Raw genomic sequence first — 21,346 nt, forward strand, 5'->3', positions numbered from 1 at the left:
TATATGTGTGTGTACATATATATATATTCTGAAATTAAACACAGGCTGTGAACAAATAATATGAATGCATTCTGACTAATTCAGCACTTCGCCAGCTGTGAAAAAACCTTTAGTCTGAAGTATGTTTCCCAGTACTGCTCTAAATGAATCTAAAGAGCAAATGATGTGATTTTTAAAAGTGACTGATGTGCCTAGAAGTCTTATAGCATAAAGTTGTCAAAAAAGGTACCATTCTTGAAACTTCTGAGAAAAAGATATGCAGAAGTGGTCAGAGGACACATGACATTTACATGTTGACTCCCATCGACCTGAACTTTAGGTGTTCCTGTGGGCCCCAGTCAAACATTTGGTTTGCTCTTCTAAGTATTCTACACAAAGGTTGTACAACACAAAAGCATATGGAGGTTAGATTAGGCACTTTTATGTGGGGTAAGATAACACAAAATCCCTAAGAAAGTTAACAGGCAATATGGACTGCATAATGGGAAGTGGGCAGTGTAAACCAGCTTTCACAGGTTTGGTAAATGACTTTCAGACATTTCAAGAGAATATGATGTGTAAGGATTACCAATATGTAAGAGTCATGAGCCTGGGAGCCATGGGAGACTTCTCAGTTGGTTAAGTTGTTTACGGGCAGAAAGATTTACAGTATTTGAGGAAAAGATGGACTGACATTTGGCAGAACAGCAGCTGCTGGCAGATTAGAAATGAGAAAAAAGGTTAGTGGTATTTTAACAAAAATTGTGTGCGCAATGAAACTAAGACACAGCTACCCAACCCCCTCTATCTTAGCAGAATAAAATTACAATTTTGATTATAGATCTTTCTGTTCATACAGATAAACCTGGTGCAGTAGAATTCTGGACATAATAATTTGGGTTTAATTGGAAAAATGAAGCAGAATACTAGCTTTTTAGTTTACATTGTGTAAGAGTTTTTAGTTTAGGTTGGTTATGAGTTATTGTTAGCTTTAAATGTGAGCCCAGAGAAAGTACCAGATGTGATGGATAGTGTGGGCATAATATATATAACATAGTGGATTTTTTTATTAATATGCTTGAGAAATAGGGAAATAATCTTAGAACCTTAGAACCATGCTTCTTAGATGGTATTTTTCATTAAAAGTATTGGGTTTTGAGCTGAGAAATAAAATGACACCATTTAGTAGGTATTTTCAGGTTTAAACTAGCTGTCCAAAGGCTACAGTTCAATACATTTTGATTTTCGGTAGCAAAAACTCCTCCCTCCAAGCTGGATTCTTATACAAAGGATTCTTCCTCTTTTAGCACCTGTCCAAACACATTCTTGAGCTTTGCAGTTTTTTAACTGCTGCAGAAATACAGAAGTGAAGCTTTCTAAAATGGGCAATTGGCCAGCAGTAATCAGCCATGTTCAGAAATGCTGTCTGCTGCTCTGCTTCTGCCTCATCATTTTACAGATCACTAATCCACAGGATCCTTCTTAATCCATCCCTACTGGATTTGATTTTTAAGGTTTTATTATAAGGTTATACCTCATATAAAGTCCTTGAACTAACTATAATATTTGCAAAGGGCAGTTTTATATATCCATTGTTGTGACAAATAATATTTTCAGTCTTCAACATTGCATCTGTTTTTAACACCAGGGTTATTATATCTTCCACGTCGTATATGCACTTTTCAGTATTAGTGATACTACTTAGAAAGTCTAATTAAGGATCAGGGCCCATTGTTCCAGGAAGGATAGAGATGTATTTGTGGCTACAAAGACCACACATTGAAACAATTTGGCATGCCAAATTACGAGGCTAGAAAAGATGTGTAAAAGCAGAAGACAATACACTACTACATAAGACATGCACCCAGTAATATTAAAAGGTTTTTTTTTGTTTTCTTTTTTAATGTGTGGTCAAAGAGCTACATGGAGATCTTCATAAGTAAGCAACATAGTTTTGTTCCACGTTACTGAAGTTCAAGTACCCAATTCACATACTTTGAAGTAGTTTGCTTGATTGTCTTACCTGCATTTTGAATTGAGCACATTTTGAGAAGCTTTCTTGAGAAGGTGACATGGTTTTATCCCACACAGCATGCAAGGATTTAGTGTTCATATTCCACGTGACTTCAAAGTTCAGCAGAACTGGTTCAGAGCAACAGATTCTTTAATTAAAATGTCCTTCTGACAGCTACAGGAATTATTTTTGTAGAGCATATGTGCGTAAACAGAACATTAATTTGCCACAGCTAATGATATCCTTATTGAAATGAAATGGTTAAAACTGAAACCCTCTACTTAACAATAAATATACATTTATTATATATAGGCCTACATAGATAAGTGAAAACTGCATTGAATTTGATTTCTCATGGGATTAGTCGGTAGTATTTATGCTAAAAATCTCAATAATTATGTGAATTGAGGTATATTTTTAATATAGTAAATGATATATCACTCCAAGAGGCAATGCTGAAAAACCTGATAAATACTTAAAATCTAAGGACTTTATGTCTTTCACAGGACTTCACAGTGTTGAAAAGCATTTTTGAGAAGCTTTACTTAGGAATCTGACGAAATTTTTTTCAAATGAAAGTGCCTGGCATTTTTAGTTTTGAAGGATAGAAGAGGCATTAAAGTCATCAGGGATCTTAGAAACAGCTAATATGAAGTGTGAACCTTTTCATCTTCTCCTTTGGAGCCCCACGAGTTCATACAGCTCACTGCAGTACCTAGGGAGCTATCAGCTCAGCACAGCTCAGTGCAGAGCAGTGTAGAAACACCTGCCTCATATACAAGAGTAGCAAGGATGTGTCATTTTGTTGTTCCAGGGTTACTGAGCACATCTTCTTCCTAGACATCATGCCCTACTGGTCCAGCTATGCTGTTTCCCATTCTGGAATTAGGTTGTTCAGGACTAATTCAGGGGTTGCTATTGTACAGTGTAACCCCACCCACAGACTGTGTTCTTTGCACTGTAGATTTTGAAATGGTTCCAGTTGCGAAAATCCTTCTATGTTTTTGTTTGTTTGTTTGTTCTCTTTTTGGCATATTTTATTTACTTTCCATGTCTGGTTAGGACAGTTTGGGCTGGGTTTCTCTTTGACTCTTACTCTTTGCCTGTGCTTATGAGGATTAAGACATAAAATGTACTTTGTATTTTTGTGTAAAACTTGCACATGCACCCAGAGAGAAGAAGGCTCCATCAGAAAAAAGCTCCAGCTTTTTTCCGTGCTGAAAAAATCCTGGAGAACCGAGTGGCACCTGAAGCTTGGGGGCTGAATGCACAAACTGCTGGCACTGGATACAGATACAAGCCTATACCAGCTCATACTATTATCAGGCTAGCTACTGACAAGAAATGAACAAATAAATAAATAAGATCAAAGCTTAGCAATTTCCACTTTAAAGACTGCTGATGAATACTGTTATATGTGAGCAGGGTATTCTTGTTTTTCTGCTGTGAGAGTTAACAAAATTTCGGCAATGTGTAAACACTGTGAAAGAAAAATTAGCTATCCCATCTGCTTTCCTCTAACATTTCTTCCATCACATGTTTAACACTAAGCCTCTCTGATGGAATTAAAAATAGGTAACTACAGAAGAGCCCACATCTCTTCATTGACACTCAGTCTTTGAGACTTACAACCACAAAATCACTGGAGTAACAGTCCCAACCAGGCATATATATAAAAGCCACATCTTCAGTAGAAGCTCCATTTGCACTGTTTGTGTATCTAGTCCTGTTAGGAAAATACTGTTGTGAAGTTCAAATTTGAAGATAAAATGCTCTGGCATACACAACATGGAAAAGTGGAAAGGGTTAGTTTAAACTCAACAAATGGTGAAGGGTAGAAGGTTTAATTTATTCTGGCTCTTGTACCAGACCATCAACACAATATCTGATCACCTCAGAATCAATGACAGTGACAGTGAATAATAGATCCTTTTGTTTGGCTGCACAACCGGAAAATGGAAGAATATAAACCTTTCCACTCTGAGCTATTAGTGCATTTTTTTTTCTATTAATAAAAACTTTGTCAAAAAAAAAAAAAAAAAAAGATGTTTTGTTACAAAGCTGTTAGTTTACTTAGGTAATTCAAGTAAACTAAGGAATGTGTGATGTATTTCCATCTTTTATCTATTATTTTAGTGTCTGTGACATTGATCCAGGATCAGACTTTAAATCCAAGCAGACTTTAGATTTCTTCTGTGCTTGGGAAAATTTGACTCTTTTCGTGCCATCTTCTGGAATATGGCACCAGCAGCCAGGTTGTTCGCTTCCCTGTGCCGATCTGCTTTTGAGATCTGTATAAAACATTAACAACTGAGTAGGGCAGAGACAAAAATCTAAGTTTGCCATTACCGTGAGAAGTACCCCAACTGGCCTGAATTTCATTCTCTCTTCCTGACTAGTCAATCTATATGCTTAATAGAAGAGATAAAACGGAGAACTCCAAATATTTTGTGAACTTAATCCTTCAGACATTCACCTGAAAGGTGGCAGAATTTAGTTCCTATCTGTGTTCTGAAATAGTAGAGACTAAATTTGAGGTGAGTTACCTTGCTACCATGTAGCTTTCAGGTATACCCTGTGTTGACCAGAGGGTCTCTGTCTCATAGAGGAAATGTTCTTGGTTATTAAGACAGAAGCAAAGAGAGAGTCTTGCAGGGTGACAGCAGAGGACAGGAGACATGCAGCTGTAGTGCCTGAGTGACAACCACAGTCTCCCACTGGAATGTCAGCTTTTTTTTTCCTTTTTTTTTTATTTAATAAATAACAATATGGTAGTGCTTAACATAGGGTTTCAAGTGTACCAAAGCTTTTAAAAAATAACAGCAAACCCAAAACACATGCACAGATGTAGGGAACTGAAGAAGATGCATAACCAAGTAAACTTTCTTAAACAGTCATGTAAAGTATCTTTGTTTTACTGTACATGCGGAGTTGTTTCAGACCTTATGCTGCAAGAAGGACAGGTTCTGCAAAGGCAATAGCTTCAAAGGTGTTTAAAAGATGAATGGAACAGAGAATGTTTTCAAAACAGATTGACCTGAAATTGTAGGTGTGATTTCTTTAACATTGCTGTCTTTTTTTGGAGGAACATTTGGGTATTTATCTCACTATACACTATTTAGTTATTCAGTATCACACAGGGATGCAAAATATCTAGAAAATAATTTTTTTTCTTACAGACATTTATCACTAGTCCCATCATTTTATTTGAAACATCTGGATGTGTAAAACCATAAAGCTGTTAAAATTGCATCAAAAGAAGCAGGGCTGTTCTCAGCTAGATTCTCAGATGAAAAAGGTGGTACTTGTAAGTTTGTGTGACACTCATAGCTAAGGCTACCAAATCAATCCATTTATTTATCTAATGTATGTGTCTCGGTTCCACAACAAATGTGAAAATAACAGCCACACTCCAGACTCATGTATTTTTAATCATGTCTTGTCAGTGTTAATCATGTGTTACTTTGGTACACAAAAGTGCACATCACAGCCAGTGTGTGGAGACAATAATAGATAATATACACATGGTAGAATTTTTCATAGGTTTGCTTTTTTATATTTTTGAATGATAATATCTGTATTTAAAACATTATTTAGTCAATTATAATTTTAAATTGCAATATAAAATCTTGACTGTCATTTTTTAAAACTTTTTTTTTTTTCTGAGCTTATTTCCTGTGACTACTGCTACAATTTTAAGTAACATTTCTAACTACAGAAATTACCTTTTTTTTTTTTTTAATTAATGTCATGCACCAAAGTGCAAGAAAAAAAAAAAAAGGAAAATGTAATGTTTGTTACTTATCATACTTTGAAGATGGGTGGATGGGTGGATGGGTGGATGGGTGGAGGGAAGGAAGGAAGGAAGGAAGGAAGGAAGGAAGGAAGGAAGGAAGGAAGGAAGGAAGGAAGGAAGGAAGGGAGGGAGGGAGGGAGGGAGGGAGGAAGGAAGGAAGGGAGGGAGGAAGGAAGGAAGGAAGGAAATTCACAAGGACATCACAATAAGATGTCTTTTCCATATACACCAAAATTATAATGATTAGAGTAATGCACCTCATAATCAGTTACCATATTAATAACCAAAGATATTTCTTAGTTACATAAGATACCTCATTGCACTGAGCCCTTCATGTTGATATCAATAAGACTAACATCAGGAGTGAGCTCTTTGTAGAATTCAGGCCTTTACAGAACTGTCAAACTTTGCGATATTTTCCAGTAGTCAGTAGCAAGTTGCTTGGCAAACAACTGCATAGTCAAGTTTAGGAGTGTGTCTATACCATGCCTAGTCTGTGCTTCTGGCTTCCCACCTTTGGGAACACAGTGCTGTGAGTCTCCCCAGACTTGGCAGCTGTGCTGCTGTTACTGACTGAGAAGAGAATTATCTATCTCCCTTCCTCCTTCTCCCTACCAAGCATGAGATGTTTTCAATGCTTTCAAAGATATTCCTTTTAAGACTTTCACATGAGTTAGTCTAGCCAGGATTATGCTGCACAGTACTTCCTGGGGCATATCAAAGCTAATGCAATTTACTTTAGACTGCAATGGAAAAAAAAAAAAAAAAAGTTACTACTTGAGTCATTTCAAGTCCTACTAGGTTGAATTATTTTGCATTTTCTGCAGGCCAAGAGCAGACAGTCAATCTACAGTATCTCTTTTGGTAAATTTTACTATCAACTATATATTTGCAATTATAATGCTTTCTGCAGTATCTTAATAACTATGAGACATACATTTTTCCTTTTCTTTTTTTTCTCATTTTATATGCAATTAAGATATTATAGATTAGATTTATATTTAGCATTTAAAATCCATTTGCAACTGAAGCTCAGAAAATCTTGGATAAAGGATTTGATATTGGATGAAATGAAGTTCTTTCTGAGTGTTTCCAAGCTGGAAAAAGTTTGCTGCATTCAAAACTCGTAACACCATTAGGAATGCAGTGGGTTATATTTTTTATTGAAAATATGGCTTATGTCAGTAGTCTGATTGTCTAGAGATTCTCTGTTTCTGAATGCATTCTTTACAAATAGTTAGCAATAGTTAGTATTTTGCTTGAAATGGGAACTCAGCTCAGGTTCCCTCTGATAGAGATGTAGTTATCTTCTCTGCCAGCCAGAAAATCCAGTGTGTTGGGCACCTTCTATAGCTTTCCTTTTCTATGTTTGCCTGTGGGCAGCAATGATGCAATGGCAAGAAAACAGCTTTTCAAAGCACAATATTGTGTTTTTTCCAAGAAAATTTGAATTAAATAACAAAACTCCTCATCTATGCTTGGCATTCTTTAGGGAGAAATAACTGAAGTCTTTTTGGAGAGAGGATTGTGCTATATTCAAACCATCTAACTTTAAGGAAATTCACACTCATATTAATAATCACCCTTCAAAGTACTTCCTTATTCATCAATACGTCAGGAATCTTTTAACTTCAAGTACTCTGAATTACATTTAATTTGGATGAGCTGTGTGAATAATTCAATTTCAGCTTCCTTGGTGCAGATTCTGGATCACAGCTGCTCTTTACTGATCTTTGCTGTCTCAATTTCTTCTCTGTAGGAATTTTCTTTCAATTCATCAGAGTATTCTGATCTCTCCTTTTCCAGCTGTTAGAGAACTTGCACAATTCACAATGCTCAGACATTTATAAAATCTTGACAGCTTGCTGTTTCTCCTAAGGAGATACTTTGTCTGGAGACTATTAGTCCACATCTTTCTTTTCATCTTCTGTGTTTTATGAGCACCTTATAGCTTAAAAAACTAATTCTTGAAGCATGTATAATATGCAGATAAAATCATACTATAGTTTTGTTACAGTTGCCAACTTAGCAGTGATAATAGGACAAAATTTCAATGTATTTTTTTAAATGTCAGAAAGCTACATTTCTTTTTCCTCACCTTTCTCACTAGAAAAAGTTAGTGTTGTTGTCAGACAGTCAGGGCTCAAACTTGGATTTTTAGACCAGAATACCTGTTCTGCAAACTAGATTCTTTCTTTAGTGATATACATTTCTCTAAATCTGCAGTTGTCATGTATTCAAAAGATTGTTTTGTCTGGATCTGCAGTCTTTTATGTTGCTGTGTGAGTGAATCTGAGAAAAAAATATAGCCAATATTTATCCAGTGATGCTTTGATGCTAATTCTTTGGTTGTTTGAGCAAGTGTTGCCAGGGTAATGTTTTACTGTTTTGTTATATTCTTTTCATGACAGTCAGTGAAGCATGTGCTGTTAAAGTCAACATTTTAAGTTGTGCTATAGTCCCGTTTTTTATATGTGCATGATAATGGTTGTCATAGTCAAAAATCTAGATGCTTATTTAGGTAGAATAGCTGTATGCAGAGAAGTGCTGCAAGATTTGAGGTATCAGGATATCCTTTCTTTCCAGGACACCTTTCTTTCCTTAGTTACTGCTGTCTTGGTAATTTTCACCAAGCGTCCTGATGCACACACACTTTAACGACCCTTGCCATTAGAGAAATACAAGGAATTTCAACACCCATTTCTGTTCATTTTCATTAAAAAGATATAGCTCTTCCAATGTATTCTGTTAGGAAAATCCATCTGATTTGGAAATGATAAAGCTCCAAGAGACAAGGGAATATTACACATGGAGACATGCTTGAGTGGTAAGCCTGTGTCAAAAATGACAGTTGAGAAAGAGCTTTAAAAAGCTTTTGCTAATAAACATTGTTTTAATACATAAGGACACAAAATTCTTAATCTGCTCATCCTGAAAAGTTTCATATTTATTTTAAATCAAAATTGTTTCAGTTCTTTCCTTTACAACTAGAATTTTGTTTCATTTTTGAACATGTGCTTTTTATTAATACTTTTTATAAAAGCTCCTGTGCAAAGACTGGATAAAGTCCCTCTCCTACCTACTAGTTATCAAATGTAGAAATCTATATTTGAGTTATATTTAATAAAGAAAAATAACCAGTTCTATGTGATATTCATCCTAAAACAGATCATGACGTAGGCCAGATGAGTTACATTGTAAATGTGTTTACACTAACTATTGATGGTGAATAACTAAGATTAGATAAATCCTGCACTTTAGCCAAAGTCCAAGAAGACTTTGACTAAGGTGGATCTGACAGGATGATGGAAGTCTGCTATCACTTTCTGCAAAATAACTTTTCCTCCCTGTAAACATCTATAACTGTATTTTCCCTCTTTTTCTTTTCATTTTGTGCTGACTATACTATGTTCTATATTCTTTCTTCTTGCGTTTGATGAGAAAGACAGATTTTCACAGAGCTGGAGGCCTTCCCATGCTCTGAGTAATCCTGGTCATGAAAATTTGCGTAGTGTAAAAATGAAAGAATGAACTTAAAAATGGAATTTTGATGTATGTTTCTGATTTGAATCTTTTAGCTGCCATTTTGTTTTTGTTAGGTCTTTGATTTGTTTGTTTTTTTGTTTGTTTTAATAGACAAAAAAAAAAAGACTGTTTGCCGAGTGGAACAAGTGGCATTCTGTCATACATAAACCAATTCAAAAGTATCTTTGTAAAAATAAATCAAATAAAACATATCTAGAAATAAGAAATTCTGTTTTAGGTTAAGGATAACTTGGAAACCATTCTAAACAAATTGGCTGCTCAAACTTATATGATGTTTATGAATTTAATCTCTGTATATGTTTAAGTGAAAATATGCAGAATCTTCTCATAAGTTACATAAATTCATATTATTCATTTGGAAGACTTTAGATAAATTTATACAATTAAAAAATTCTGCAGTAGTATTTTTCTAAATACATTTATGTGTGAATAAAATTGACGTGCCAGACAAGTGCATCAAAATATTTTATGGATACTAATGTAAGATAGTAAGGCTCTAAATCTTGGTTCATGAGATCTAGCATGTTTTGAAGGAATCCAGTCTGCATTTTTGTTTGTCATCTATTTTATTTCTTTAGTTCAATGCAAGTGGAGAGATTTGCTTACAAAAGAGACACTCAGTGTTATTTTTAAACAGGTTAAGTGCATACATTGCTGTGAATGGAATTTTCAACATTTAGTTTAAAAAAAAAATCGAAGAGGGTTGTTTTTTATTTTGATGGTATTGGATTTGGGGGGGTTGGGATTTTTTTAACTCTTGGGACTCCCTAGAATATCTGAGTTGGAAGGTACCCAAAAGGATCATCGAGTCCAAATCCTGGGTCCCCAAAGGACCACCCAAAAAAATAAATAAAAATAAAAATAAAAATAAAAATAAAAATAAAAATAAAAATAAAAATAAAAATAAAAATAAAAATAAATCAGACCATGTGTCTGTGAGTATTGTCCAAACACTTGAACTCTGACAGGCTTGGTTCTGTGACCACTTCCCTGGGGAGCCTGTTTCAGTGCCTGATCATACTCCTGGAGAAAAACCTTTTCCTGATGTCTAGCCTGAACCTCCCCTGTGGCACCTTCAAGCCATTCCCTTGGGTCCTATCACTGGCCACCAGAAAGAAGAAATCAGCACCTGCCCTTCTGTTCCCCCTTCTGAGGAAGCTGTAGACTGTGACAAGGTGTCCCTTCAGTCTCCTCTTCTCCAGGCTGAACAAACCAAGTGATCAGATCCCTTTCTCCAGTATCTAGTCCTTCAGCTCGTACATATAAGCAGGGTTGCCCCCCCCCCAGGTGCAGAATCCGGCACTTGCTATGGTTAAACTTCATATTGTTGGTAATTGCTCAGTTCTCTAATTTGTCCAGATCTCTCTGCAAGGCCTCACCACCCTCGACGGAGTCAACAGCTCCACCCAATTTGGTATTATCCATGAATTTGCTCAAAAAACCTTCAAGTCCTTCATCCAAATCCTTTATGAAAGCATTGAAGAGGACTGGCCCTAAAAGGAGTCCTTGGGAACCCCACTAGTGACAGGTCACCAGCGTAATGTAACTCCATTTACAAGAACCCTCTGGGCCTGACACATCACCAATTGTTCACCATTTATTATGCTTTTATCTAACTGTATTCTGATCATTTTGTCCAGAAGGATACTGTGAGAAACAGTATTGAAAGCTTTACTGAAGTCCAGAAAGATTACATCGACTGGCTTCCTTTGGTCAACTAGCTGGGTGATCTTGTCGTAGAAGGAAATTAAGTTAGCTAGACATGACCTTCCCCTAGTGAACCCATGTTGGCTCTGACCAATGACTGTGCTGTCATTTAGGTGTTTTTCAATAACTCCCAGAATAATCTTCTCCATAATTTTACCAGGCACTTCAGTGAGACTGACAGGCCTGTAATTGCCCGGATCTTCTTTCTTGCCCTTCTCGAAAATTGGGACTCCATTTGCCAGCTTCCAGTCAGCTGGGACCTTTTCCAATTCTCAAGACCGTTGAAAGATATTTGAGAGAGGTCCCATGGTGACTTCAACCAGCTCTCTGAGTACTCTGAGATGAATCCCATCAGATCATGGACTTGTATGTATCCAGGTGGAGCAGCAAATCCTTCACAAATTCAGGGATAACTGGGAGTTTATTGTTTCTACAGTCACGACTTCTGAGTCAGACTCCATGGATGATCACATTATTTCCACTCCCTAGTGCGATACAAGAGAGAAGACACTACATCTGAGGGCTAATGCAAATAATCACTCATTTTCTGTCAGAGATATAATACTTTTCATATTTTTTCAAGAGGATACTTAAAAACAGTCTTCTGTTTTGCCTCTTCCTCTCTCATAGCTTCGTAGTTGTTTTCCATGAAAGTGCCTCCAACTCCTCTCCATCTATATCCTCCATCTTTGAGCTGTCTTTCCAAGGTGTAGTTTTTCTGCTTGCATCTGCCTCTCCTTATGACTTTCTCAAATGACACTAATGTGAAGCTGAACTGATTTCTGACATCTGGCTGATGCCCAAAGGGTTGTGAACAGCTGAGGAAAAAAAAAAAAAAAAAGACTTGTTAATTTGCGTTTGCTGCTACTTCACAGCATCCTAAGCAGCTTCAGTTCCTGAAACTGTGTGTAAATCATGAAAGTAGCACTGCATTGCTGTATATTTGTTTGGCATTTCAATGTCTTTTGAGAACTCAATGGATTTGGGGGTCTTTAAGGGAAAATAAAACTACTGCTGCTGAAGTCTGTGGCTTGGGCTTCAATACTTTCTAGGAAAAGTAAATAAAGCAAGAACTGTGAATTATTTATACACACATGAAATGTTCTCTTTTGCCATTTTTCAGAAAAGAAAAATTCTCAGACCTGTACTTGCACAGTGCCTAGCAAATCTGGTGGCCAATTGTAATAAAATTTATTTTAAATAATAATTGTTGTAAGACAGCAAGAATGCATGTGATGACCCTGATCTATTCAGGACCTGCAAAATGTTGTACAATCAGGGAGGGAGAGAGACAGATCTCTTGGAAGCTGGCTGAACAGAGTAGCATTAAATCCCCCAGGAATTAGCAGTATCATATGCCTATTCCACTCGTATCTTCAAGATCAAGCTGTATTTTTCTCTGGAAGGATAAACACTTAAAACAAAACATCAAATTAATAACTGTTATAGTAAAACACTCTGCAGGCCACCAGATATCTACATTTCTGTGAACATTTTTCTCTTAGCGGACAGACTATGAAAAAAAACTGTGTAACAATGTTACCTGAATTTTTTGAGCTTGTAGAATGAGGTTTTAGTTTTAAAAGTGGTACTTAACCTGTAAAAAATAGAATATGAAACTCCTTTCATGAGGTCTAGGATTTAGACTAATAATCTCAGCAGACCTGTTGTTGTTGGAATTAGAATGGGCAGAACTTTAATGAAAAAAATCATTCCTCTTGCATCATCAGGCAACAGAGTGCTCTTAGATAGTTTTTATTTTCCTCTTTAACTTCACCCAGCTCTACAACTTTTAAAATAGTGTTCCCTCTTCCTCCTATAGCCAAAGAAAGATAGATCAGGAGTAGATTCACTTAATCACTATACAGTATTTAAAAAAAAAAATGGAAAATCATTATAAATGAAGAGAAGCACTGTGTAGTGGATACCTTTCCAAAATGCATATAAAAGAAAGATGGGGTGAGAGGGGGGGTGGAAGAGGGGAGGCAATGTATATTATTTAAAATCCTTTTCATATGTATTTTCCCAGATAATATTCAAAACTCTCTATCATGTTCAATAACATTTATCAATGTCATGATGATAGATACTGAAGATTGAAGCTTGTGCTTTGAGATGCTCGTAACTGTGTATATGAAAGTTATACCACAGCAACCTTCCGTTTTACACTCTATTTGTGCGAGATAATTATTTTTTGTTCTGCATCCACATCCTTCAGATTTACAATTTAATGAACCACTCAAAAAGTATTAAATATGGTCTATCCAATATTCCCCAGCCCTCCACAGTGTTGAATCTGGGGTAGGGGAATCAGAGTCACAGGCAGCCTCTCTCAGTTTGTCCCTGTAGGGCACTGAAGCAGTTTTCTCCACTCTCCCTAGGTCTCTTGACACAGCTGTGCTGAACACAGCAGTGTGGCAGGGTATGGTCAGTCCTTCACAACTGGCTTCTCTGACCACAGGGGATGGACTGTGTCAGGTCATTTCTTTTTCACCCTGCAACAGGGGACTGAGTTCAGGCAAGACACTATGTCCCTTTTCCTTTGGAAGATAAACTGGAGTTTTCCACTTTACCATCTGAAGAGAGAGCTCCTCATTACCTCAGATGTTTTCTGCTACTTTTCTTAGGAGTCATCATTGGTTTACATTTAAAGTTTGGAATATTAGGGATTCGTGTACCAACATAACATAAATGGTATAAAGCTCACACATAACAAATGACTTGCAATGATTTGTACAGGGGGTACAATAGGATGTTCCCAGACTGATGTAGGAAACTTTAAATTAATACAAGTTGTTTTGTTATATTTAATGGCTCTTCTCTGGATATGAAGGATAAACCATTACTGAAGCTCATCTATCTATGACTACAATTTCCATATAGACTATTCTGAAGACTTTCCTTAAAGGAACAGTTTGTTGTTGCTCAGAGCACTTAAGTTCAGTTTAAAGTTTGATGAGTTGCCTTGGTGAGTCAAAGTTTAAATTCGTTTATGTATATGTATGTACAGCTAAATGATAAAGGTGTACATGTACAATTAAATGATAAAGGTGTACTAACTGCCTTTAAAGAGTAGCCTAGCTAAGTAAATACACAAGCCATAAATAGCAAAACACAAATATATATTTTTTATGATGCAAGTAACTTGCTCTGAATCTTGACGTTTGAGAATTTATAAGCGTGGATTTTAATTTTTTTTTTCCCATCATAACAACACTTACGTAATCATGAAACCAGATAGCAGGATACCTAAGTCAGAAGTAAAATCTCCAATTGGCTTCTCCAGGCAAAATGACATTTGCCTCTTGTGTAGAGAGAATGCTTAGTCACAAAATTCCTCATGACTATTTTTTAACCTTTTTGTCATTATTACATACATTTAAGAAGTCAGATCTCTTACTGGAATTAAATACAACAAACAAAAAAAAAAAAAGAAAGAAAAAGCTTTAGACTTTGTAAAGCATTTTCCCTGAAAATATATACATAATAAATTCTGTAAAAACATTGTTGTGAACCTGAACTCTACCTGTCTGCAGTCTAAAGAACCTCTGAAAAGGATATGCAAAATTCAAAGATCAACATGATCACAGTCCTCAGTAAAGGCTTCTTTACGACTTATCATCTTTACTTCTCCTTACACATGTTAATTGTACTCAGGAAAACTATTCTGGTCCTCCCTAGTGCACATGGGGGTTGTACTGGTTGCTGTTTTTTATGTGGCCACACTCATGTAGAATAGACATATCTGAGGGGTCCTCCACAGCCCCCTGAGAGCAGAATCTGTCTCAGGACTACAAGAAAACACCACATTCTGCACTCACCGTGGGTACCTTTTCTTCTTCGTCGTCCTGCTTCCAAGATATCAGGCAGCAAATTAGCCCTTGGTTTGCAAGAAACTTCATGTACAGTCATATGCATTCAGGAAAATCAGGGAAATATCTACTATAAAATAAAATAAAACAAGACATTTTGTTTTGTTTTGTTTTGCTCTACCAAACTGGCATTTACAGTCCTACTATTTTTTCCCTATATAGAAAGCTGAGGATTAGAATAGGAATAGTTTGAATAGGCTTCACCTTACTTTTTTGGGCAAGCAAGATTGTGTACTGCTCATGAAATAGATTTAGGCATGCTTTCAGCTTTGCTGTCTGCCATAGTCATACAGTTAGAATAGGACTACAGTAAGCAAAATTTTCAAAATAAAACAAGTATGATTCATTATATTTTAAACAGATTTTCAAAATTTTGGCTTCATTTTGCCTTTGAGAGAGCTTTGAATGTCATTGTGAACCATGCCTCATTCTTGAGATTTCTCTCTCTCATAAGATCCATGAGGTTTTTGAAACCTGTATAGGCTTCTCAGGTACACTTGAGCTTTATCTAACCTGGATGTAAATTTTTAACAATAAATTTTAACAATAAATTTTTAACAATAGAGGATATGGCTGAATTACTTCTGTGCCTTGGTACAACACAGAGACATGACCTCAAAAAATCTTAATGGCTACACAAATTCAAACACTGCTTCTGTGATCACTGTTCCAAATCTTGATTAAAAAAAAAAAAAAAAAAGTCCTAAATTCAATACATTTAAATCAACACTTTAAATATAAGATGGTGTTTTAACTACAGTATTTTTCAGCATTCACATCCCAAAAGATTTTCAAAATGATTAATAAAGGAATAATTAGACAGTTCTGTCACTCTGATACTGGTAAAAAAATAAATATGAATCCTATCTTTTAAAATGCTTACTTACTTCTGCATTATGTCATCTTGTATCATCATGTAACAGTACTATGGGAAGATTTCTATACTGCAAGGCTTGTCTTCCTACATATTAGGTTTTAAGGACCAGATCTTGCAATTTTTTTAACATGTAGATTTAACACTACAGAGAGAGCAAGTTTCCTGTGGCTCAGTGGGAACGTTCCCAAGTACAAAGTCAAGTATGTACAGGTCATTGCACATACCAGAGAACTAATATAGATGTAGATGGTTGTAGAGTATGGTTTTTGTTATTCTTTTACCTTTTTTTTTTCTGCAAATCATCATCAAGCATATAGTAAATATTAATTTATGCATAGTGTACGTACAAATATATGTGAATAGATACAGGTCTGCATATGTGTATATGCACAATAAACATCAAATGTTCTTATAATATGTCTACAAGTGCCAATGGCATCCTGGCCTGCATCAGAAATAGTGTGGTCAGCAGGACTGGAAAAGTGATTGTTCATTTGCACTTGGCACTGGTGACACTGCACCTCAGGTACTTTGTTCAGTTTTGGGCCCCTCACTAGAAGGACATTGAGGTGCTTGAGCATGTATAGAGAACAGCAATTAAGTTGGTGAAGGGACTAGAAAACAAGTCTTATGAGGAGCAGCTGAGGGAAGTGGGCTCATTTAGTCTGGAGGAGTCTGGGGAGAGACCTCAGCACTTCCTAGAACTGCCTGAAAGAAGGTTGCAGTGAGGTGGGCATCAGTCTGCTTTTTTCAGGATTTGAGGAAATGGTCTCAAGGTGCACCAGAGGAAGTTTAGATTGGATGTAAGGAAGAACTGCTTTATGAAGAAGGTGGTCAAGCATTGGAACAGGCTGCCTAGGGAAGTAGTGGGGTCCCTATCCATAGATGTATTTAAGAGACTTGTGGATGTGGCACTAAGAGTCATGGTTTAGCGGTGGAATTTAAAATGTAAAACTTCAGGCAAGTGCAGAGGTATCAGTAGAACTGTTCTCAGGATTAAAATTGTGTCCAGGTTGTCTAGATACATAGGCTGGGTAAGATTTGTTTCCATTCTATCCAAAGAAGGAGCTCTCTCTATCTTTCTCAGTTTATAGGTACCAAATCTAGCATCATGAAAACTAAGTGTTCTATAAAAATAAATATTGAAAATAACAGTTTAATACTGAAAAGTAATAGAATCATAGCACGACTTAGGTTGGAAGTGATCTCTGAAGATTATCAGTTCATGCGTTACTAACTAGATGAGGTGTCCCAGGGTTCTGTCCAGTCAAGGTCTGAAACGGTCTTCAGTAAAAGAGAACATATTGGTGGGATAACTGTCACAGAAAGTTATCCAGTATTCAGGCTGTGAATTTTAAAATATACCTTTGTGATTATTAAATTACACTTTGCCAGCATATGGATATGACACTTACCTTTCTCTTTAGATCAGGCAATATGAATGACATCTACTTAGTTACTGTGAATTCACATGGCCACATAACTTTTTAAAGTTATTAGAATAGGCTTGTACTGTCACAGATATCAGAGAAGTCTGATCTATCTATGGTGTAATGCACCATGATGTTCAGTGACGACCATATGGTCTTCAACTGCAATGACAGTTGTCTATTTTTTAATATGACCTATAGTTCATCTTATGCTTAAAAAGCAAGTAAACAAAAGAAAAACTATAGATTCTGCATTAGTATGCATTTGTCCAAATGGGTGTATCATTTGAATCTAGATAAACTGATTTCAGCATGAGTTGAAGGTACTGCTTATTGAAGTAATCATGTTAGTTGAATGGGATTGTATGTGTAATAGGCTTCATTTCTTCAGGATAGGCTTAGCTGAGGTTAATTTTATAGTCTGAGTGTCCTGGGATGGTTGTTGTAGAGAATAGGTAGCAAATTTCACTATGAAGTATAAACTTCTTGAAATATTATATCTTATGTACTGTGAAAGTGGGGATTATTCACGGGAATGGCTCTAGAAAGTAGGTAACTAGTTTGTTCCTTTTGGGCTTTTTATCTTGAAGACTGTTCAGATGGCTTTCTAACCTCAGCTCCCCCACAAAGAGATGACGTAAACATGAAGAAATAAACAGTTCTTTTCTGATTTTGCCTATTTTCACTCATTAATATGAGTGAATGAAATTTTCAATAGACTAAAATACTTGAATAGCATTTTAGGCTTTGTTGAATGATGTAAGAAAGGTCACACAAAAGTTCTCATCAAGAAGCACCAAATATTGTTCTGAAGGAGAATTTTTATCTCTGAGAGCAGAATTATCATTAATTTTCCAGTAAGCAGATCTGAATGGTCAGATACCTGCTACAGAGGTTAAAGAATAGGGCACTGATTTCTTACCAATTCTTCGAAAATTTGCTGAAGAAATTCGCTGATTTCTTCAGTCTACCAACAAATTAGATTTATTCAGTTAATACCTCTGAACTTGGCAACAGCTTTGGATACCACTGTTTATGAAACCTGACTTTCTTTTTTTATGCTAGCAAATCTGAATACATGTTCTTATTTTGGAATTCACCTTGAAATTAAATGCTGTACTGGTCACATCAGAACTGAATGCAGAATTTCCTACTTTACTAAAGCTTTGACTGGAGACTCGTTAAGAAGGTTTGGATTCTAATGATGTGGGTATTTAGGAAAATGTCTTGTTTCATGTGATCTAAACAGGAAGATCACTTAAAAGCCCAATGTAACTAACCAGATCAAAAAATAAAGTTGCTACAAGTTGTAAGCTCAGGAATAATAGTATTAGATACTCTGACTGTTTTAGACTTCCTGAACTTTCAGCTATTTCTAGCAGGTAAGTCTACAGAATTAGCTGAAACTGCATTTTATTTTAGTGCTTCCACAGAAGATTGAAATTGTAGTCTCAGATATCCTTCTCACTGTTCACATCTATCTGTGAAATGTAGGCCAGTTTGGTGCACATGCGGGTCATTATTCATGATTATCATCTGATGCAGTCATGGACACTCCAGGAGGTGTAGGTTGGTTGTGTGTGTACCTAGAGGGTTTTTCGCAGGTGATGCTTTTTCTTTTTGCACTCCATAATTTTTATTTTTTTTTCAGATGTGCCACAGCCTCACAAAGGGCTTTTTTATATGGAAACCCAGCAGAGAGAGGAAAGGGTCCACCATTTAGGATATAGCTTGAAAATCTGTCCCTGTGTATGTGGTTCACAGCAAACAGTAGTTGAAGCACTCATCCCAAGCCAGAACATATACATGTTCTAGAGCTTTGGTTTTGGATTCTCTCCCTGTCGACCCAGCTATCTCCTCTGATAAATTTTAATGCTTATTATTTTTCTCCAAGAGGAAAAACAAGCTGTAATAGAAAGTTTCATTAATATTAATTTTAATAGGTTATAGTCACTAGACTACAAAGAACTAAGTAGGTGTTATAATATTAAATGCTTTCTTGAATAGAATAAATATTTTATCAACATGCATGAGATGGGAATTGCCGCATTACTTATACTGCATAATTCATTCATTAATTTTGTATCTCAAAATTTGAATATGACAAAATATACTTGCCTTAACGTACATAGTTTGAAGACAATTTTAGAAATAATGCACAGGTTTCACACTTTTTATTGAACATTTTTATTTCAGTTCTCTTCTCTTGAACTTGACATGAATATGGTTGCATAGGAAATTACTATAGCTGTAAGAAAACAGCCTTACATCATTGAAAGATCAGAGATCACTCATTTCTAGTTATGTAAAGTTTCCTGGCCTGAATAGTCAAAATATTGGACCTTAAACCTATTAGTTACTAGAATTAAGCACTGTTAATTTTACACCTTTCATTAATAAACCTTTCATCATAGTTTTCCAAGAGAGAAAAAGGGGGAAATGTTTAAAACATAATTTGAAATAAATTGCTAAGATTACTTGGAGATTAGTGCTGTTAAAACAATTAGGTACAGAAAAGATGAATTAGATAACAGCGCAGATGCAGCAGTCAAAAGTATACAGTAGTCCTCCTTTTCACATGAAAGGACAAAATTATCAGAAAACATCATATATAGTGTACATATTGTATGTATATAAATCAATGTGCAATAAGTGTGTAAATAATTTACACATTAATCCACGTGCATGTGTTTCCAACTTTTTTTAATAGTTGCATATGTAAAAACATTGAAATTAAATTTAATGAGTGTTAGGCTAGTAATAAAGAAAGACGTACAGGACAAATACTGAATACTTAAAGTTCATAATGTGTGTGTTTTGTTGTGCTGAGATATCGTTCATTTAAAACATTGTCATGCTGACATAATGTGGGCTGTGTCTTCCTTACAAAATTCTGGATTAACAGTGTTTTGAAAATCCATCTAAACATTATCCATGAGTTGGCCACAAAGTTGCTTTGCATGGAAATGTTCTTTTCAAAAGTAGCTACTTTGTATGAAGTGAAATTTCCTTTAAAAACAATAAAAAAGCATTATGAAAATGCTTTCAAATATTTAAGGGTGTGAATTTGAAGAACGGAAATTTGAGACAAGCAATGTAAGAATTTGTCGGTAATGGCAGAATTGGGAGTTTTGCTTAAAATTCCAGATTTACTCTTTTTCTTCCCACTAATAGCATAATTATACTTTAAAGCATTGAAAGTCTAAAGTGCTTTCAAATATTTAAAAATTGTTAAAAATCATAACGTGAAGTGCATTGGCAATATTTTTCATAGACAGAGAAAGATGCATACACGCCTGTGGCTAATATTAAAAATACTGAAAACATGCACATTTTAATTTCCTGCACAACATAGTCACGTTTAAATTCATCTTAAGTTATAACAGTAAAGTCATATAAAACCCACATTGCATTATGTTGTATATTCAGATGTTATATGGTGCTATTACAAATGCTTGAATATTAAAATACTGCCTATTCAAAACTCTAAAAATACTGTCTATTCAGAACTCTATCAGTTATATATATATATACTCTATCAATACCAGGTTTACCAAAGTGAGGTGGTAAATAGTCACAGAAATAAAGTTTTGGTCAAAACAGTCTACAACCGTTTCTTCTAAGATGGCAGTCAGGGTAGATTGAACCAGATGTCTAAAATGTATTTCTAAAACTTTTTGAAAAAATTCTGCTGTTAATTTCCTCTAAAGTAAATATTGAGATCTCAAGGAACGTAACCTAGTTAGATTGCCTACAGAATAATTTTTTATGTTGGGCTCTGCAAAAATACATGAAAAGGTAATGAAAAATGAAGGAAAATGGCATTTAATGTTAAAAAAGATTCTTTAAAAGGGACTTTCAGATTTTTAACAACACATAACTTTTTGCATACTATTTTCCACTATTATGATTGTTTGGTACAATAGAGAAGTCTGAGTCAGCTTGTAAAAATTATCTGTTTAATAGGTAAATTCTTCCTTACAATTTACTACTTTCTTGTGTGTCTGTCCATAAACTGGTTAAATTTGAGTAATTTGGGGGAGAAAATCCTACTTTCCTTCTTCCTTGTGAAGGGGTCTATCTTGCTTTAGGTAGGGAACTCAGTTTAAAGCTAGCCATCAAGGT

The 21,346-nt window shown here is 35.5% G+C and overlaps 1 protein-coding gene across 10 annotated transcripts in view; it reads left to right on the forward strand.

The window, feature by feature from the left end:
• PPFIA2 (PTPRF interacting protein alpha 2) overlaps positions 1 to 21,346 on the forward strand; it is a 335,497-nt gene that overhangs the window by 149,805 nt on the left and 164,346 nt on the right. The gene's annotated exons all lie outside the window — the stretch shown is intronic.

Source organism: Cygnus olor, chromosome 1 (assembly GCF_009769625.2).
Source record: "Cygnus olor isolate bCygOlo1 chromosome 1, bCygOlo1.pri.v2, whole genome shotgun sequence".
In the NCBI taxonomy this organism is placed as follows: domain Eukaryota; kingdom Metazoa; phylum Chordata; class Aves; order Anseriformes; family Anatidae; genus Cygnus; species Cygnus olor.